The sequence below is a fragment of the Callithrix jacchus genome, chromosome 8 (genome assembly GCF_049354715.1).
Source record: "Callithrix jacchus isolate 240 chromosome 8, calJac240_pri, whole genome shotgun sequence".
In the NCBI taxonomy this organism is placed as follows: Eukaryota; Metazoa; Chordata; class Mammalia; order Primates; family Cebidae; genus Callithrix; species Callithrix jacchus.
In genome coordinates, this window is record NC_133509.1 from 69,945,993 (window position 1) to 69,950,806 (window position 4,814).

Genomic DNA, 4,814 nt, shown 5'->3' on the forward strand with positions numbered 1-4,814 from the left:
TCACATTACCCCAACAACCACTTTCCAGCCACTCACTGGACCCTAGGCATATAGGAACATGAAAATAATAAACTCACACACCTCTTCAATATACACAACCAGTTCTGCTCACCCAGCCAAGGAATATTTTTCTTGTTCAGAACCTCAACTTACCTCTACACTCCACTAACTGGACCAGCACCTACACCCTACTGTTTCAAAGCCCCAAAATAGACATTGCCCCAGGGAACCAAATTTTACCAGTCCCCATTAAATCCCAGGTCTGTCAGCGCAGAGCTGTGCAGCTAATACCCCTGCTAATAGGACTAGGAATTGCCACTGCTACAGGGACAGGAATAGCAGGGCTGTCCATATTACATACCATCAACCTAACCCATTCTCTCCTTTCAAACCCTTCCTTAGCCAGAGATTGCTGGCTATGCATTTCCCTCTCCTCTTCCTCTTACACAGCCGTCCCTGCCCTATCAGCTGACTGGGCAAACTCTCCCATCTCTTCATATCTCTGGATTTCCTTCAACAACCCCCCTGTACCCCCCAGAAGAACTCCTCTACTTCCTAGAAAGATTCAACAAAACATCCCAGGTACCTCATGCCAACAGGCTGCTGCTTTTCTTTGCACCTACCTATGTAATCTTTCCCCTTGTGTCAACTCCACACCCCCGTTTTTGGACCACTAACCACACAAACAACTATCCCTATTGCTGCTCCATTATGCATTTCCCAGCAACCACCTAATGGATTTCCCCAGGAGACTTCCTACCCTCTTCGTGTTCCTTTACACTTCACCTCCAAGGCCCTGTCACCCACGTTAACCAAGAAATAGGAACATACCAGCTTTGCATTATGAAAAGGGCCTCCCTCATTACTAGCACTCTTAAGAATGCCAATAGCAAGTTTTGCCTAGGTAGGCATTTACCCTGTCTCTCACTCCTTCCTTGGCTGCTCTCCCCTTGTTCATCAGACTGTCCTCCAGACCCTCTTCCTGCCTGCTCACACCTAACCTTGTCAATGAAAGTGAACAGTTACTCATAGATACCAAATGCTTTCTCATATACCATGAAAGCAAGACCTCTCCTTTCACATAATTACCCTACCAAACCCCACTGCAACCTCTAACAGCCATGGCCCTTGCTGGTTCCCTTGGTATCTGGGTATAAGACCCCAGCCCCCACAAAACACTTTCTTACCTTTCCAGTTTACATTTCCAGTTCTGCTTAAGCCAAGGACTTTTTTTTTTTAACCTCTGTGGCTCTTCCACCTACATCTGCTTTATGACTAACTGGACAGACAGCTTTACCTTAATATTTCTTACTCCCAAAATCCAGTTTGTCAATGGAAATGAACACCTCCCTGTCCCCCTTGTAACTTCTACACAACAAAAAAAAGAGTCATTCCATTCATCTCCTTGCTTGTAGGATTAGGAGTCTTCACTGCTGCAATCGGGACAGGTATGGCCGAACTTACTCCTTCCATCACCACATTCCACAATCTCTAATGATTTCTCTGCCAGCATTACTCAAACACTATCTGTCCTCCAAGCCCAAGTTAATTCCCTGGCTGTGGTTGTCCTACAAAATCACCAAGTCCTCCATCTACTAACTGCTAAGAAAGGAGTACTCTGCCTATTCCTAAATGAAAAATGCTTTTATCTAAACCAATTTGGCCTTGTATATGATGCCATCAAAAGACTTAAAGACAGGACCCAAAAGCTCGCTAATCAGGCAAACGATTATTCTGGACCTAGCTGGCCACTCTCTAACTGGATATCATGGCTCCTTCATTAGCAGACCCCTTAATAGCTACCTTTTCCTTCTCTTATTTGGATCTTGTCTTTTCCAACTAATCTCTCAATTCCTACAAAATTGTATCCAAGCTATAACCAATCAGTCAATCCAGCTAATGCTCCTTCTAACAACCCCACAATATCACCCCTTGCCCCAAAATCTCTTGGCCCATTTTAAGTTTCCACGCTGCCCCCAATCCTGCCCTAAGAAGCCCTGAGAAATGTCATCCATCACCCCTCTGTACTGCCCCCCAAATTTCACTAACTCCCTGCTTTTTCTAGTTTTTACTTTTTTACCTTTATATTATTAATATAAAAAGGCAGGAATGCAAGCTTCTTTGAACTGACTGCACCATGGACTACACCATAGTCAAGCCGCGGTGACCCCTGTGACCCACATGTACACCTCCAGATGGCCTCCTGGAGCCAGAAAATCTGAGATAACAAGAAAACCACAAAAGGAGAAGAATAGCTAGCTCCTGCGGTGCCCGATTAACCAACCTTGGGACAGTCCATAATTGTTCTGCCTCAACTGATAAGTCGACCTTGTGACACTGGACCCTGTGGCCTGATTAACTGACTTTGTGACATTCTACCATTGTTCCTGCCTCAACTGATAAGTCAACCTTGTGACACTGGATCCTGTGACCCTCCCTACCCCTGCTCCCTGCCATGCTTGCACAAAACCACCCTAAACTGACTTTCCATTACTTACTCCCAACCCTATAAAACAAGCAACTATCCTGCCACCCTCTGCTGACTCAGTCCACTCACACCTGGGTGAATAAACAGCCTTGTTGCTCACACAAAGCCTATTTAGGTGATCTCTCATTCAGAGTGTGCTTAACACCTGCCTCAGCCTCCCAAAGTGCTGGGATTACAGGTGTGAGCCACTACACCTGGCCAGAACCTGGAATTTACATACCCTTCTTAACAAAAGAAGAAGGGTTTGGCCTTCAAGGGACAAATATTGTGGGAAGTGACTAGAAAATATGTGAAGGAAACTAATGGAAGATAAGGGTTATTTTAGTAGGGCTTGTTTATGAGGAGTCATCTTGGTGTGACATCTCTGGTAATGAGTCATTTTCATTTTCCTGACACAGAGGGGTACCTTCCTTAAAGGAAAATTTATGCTCTGTTTTTAGGGAGATAAAGGGAGGGCAGAGAACTTTTCCTGCATCAATTGCCTTCAGCTCAAAATAATCTTTATGCCAAAGTGACATATTTTGGGATACATATACTGATCTCTTTCAGTACACCTCCCCATTTTCAAAAAGAAAGAAATGGAGGTCTAGAAAGGTTAAAGGATGTACCTCTAGTCACATGACATATTAGTGGTTTAGCTGGAACCAGAATCCCAATCTTCTGATTATGAGTCTTATAGTTACTTTTATCGTCTGAAGGTCAGGACCCAACAGATGCTTTGGTTGGCAACAGAAGTGTAATTCAGGGTATATAGCCTTTAGTAACCAATTCCTCCCAAACAAATGGGTGTTTACATTTTCAGTCTCAATGAAGGTTAAATTTTAGCATGTAACTACATTGAAGAAGGTTATGTACATGTTCTCCTTTTTCTTTATTAAGGAAATGTACACACACACACACACACACACACACAGACACACAAACAAAGAAAAAAACACAACCCTTTATAATCCTATGACTCTGAAATAATGCAATTCCCACTGAAATAGTTATTTTGAGTTATCTTTGAAAGGAATTTTTTACTGGCTCAGTTATTTGTTCCCAGATAATTATACCTCTTTCTCTACTTTTCAAGTAATTTAGTATCTTTTTTTCTGGATATGAAAGTTCTAAGTGCTGTTTATTAACATTTCAAACATTACAGATATGTACAACATGGATATTAACAATATACTGTGTCTACCACCCTCAGAGATAATCACTACCAATTACTTAATGTATGTCTCTCCAGGTTTTTTCTTCTATGTACATACTAAAAAATATTCTTTTTTTCACAAAAAATGGGATCACGTTATTGATACTGTTTTTTAAAATTTGAAGTAAGATCTGTACAACATAAAATGTATTATTTTAGCCATTTTAAACTGTACAATTCAGTGGTTTTTTAGTATAGTTACAATGTTATGCAACTAATGACCACTATTTAATTCCAGAATATTTTTGTCACCCCATTAACACCACCATGCCATATTCATACAGCTTTGCATTTTGCTTTCTTACTTTATGCATCCTTCTATTTTAAGATATGTCATATACTATTTCATAGCATTTCTGTAGCATTTCATTATAAGCACCATAGTTATTTAAACACCCTCAATTAATGGGCAGTTGGGTTATTCCACCTGGCATACAGGTTTTTTTTTTTTTTTTTTTTTTGTAGAGATGGGGTTTCTCCATGTTGCCCATGTCACCCAGGCTGGTCTCAACTCAAGGAATCCACCTGCCTCATCCCCCGAAAAGTGCTGGGATTACAGGTGTGAGCCACTGTGCCTGGCCTATTCTAGGTTTTTAAAGTATTATAAGCAGGGTGGGTTCAGTGGCTCACACCTGTAGTCCTAGCACTTTGGGAGGTGAAGGCAAGTGGATCACCTGAGGTCAGGGGTTCGAGACCAGCCTGGCCAACATCGTGGAACCTTGTCTCTACTAATAATACAAAAAATTAGCCAGGTGCGATGGTGGGCGTCTATAATCTCAGCTACTTGGGAGGCTGAGGCAAGAGAATCACTTGAACCTGGGAGGCTGAGGTTGCAGTGAGCCAAAACCATGCTATTGTACTCCAGCCTGGGTGACAGAGTGAGAGTCCATCTAAAAAAAAAAATTATGAACAATCTATACTAAATATCAAGCATCGCACTTTTGTGAGATAAATTATTAGAAATAAAAATGTTGAGTCAAAGGGCATGAACATTAAAAATGCAATAAAAATTGTTTTGTTTCTCTCCAAAAAAGTTGTACTAATTAACAATCCCAGTGAGGGTATTTCCCGGTTTGTGTTTTCCAGTCCTCTTGTCAGCCCTGAATATTATCCATTATAAAGTCTTTTCCA

At 41.6% G+C, this 4,814-nt stretch overlaps 1 long non-coding RNA gene across 1 annotated transcript; it reads left to right on the top strand.

Moving 5' to 3' along the window:
- The first annotated feature begins 1,380 nt into the window (after positions 1-1,380).
- LOC144577392 (uncharacterized) lies at positions 1,381-2,588 on the top strand. Its single transcript, XR_013521157.1, has 2 exons — positions 1,381-1,448; positions 2,104-2,588. It is a non-coding gene; the product is annotated as an uncharacterized LOC144577392 (long non-coding RNA).
- Positions 2,589-4,814: the final 2,226 nt, after the last annotated feature.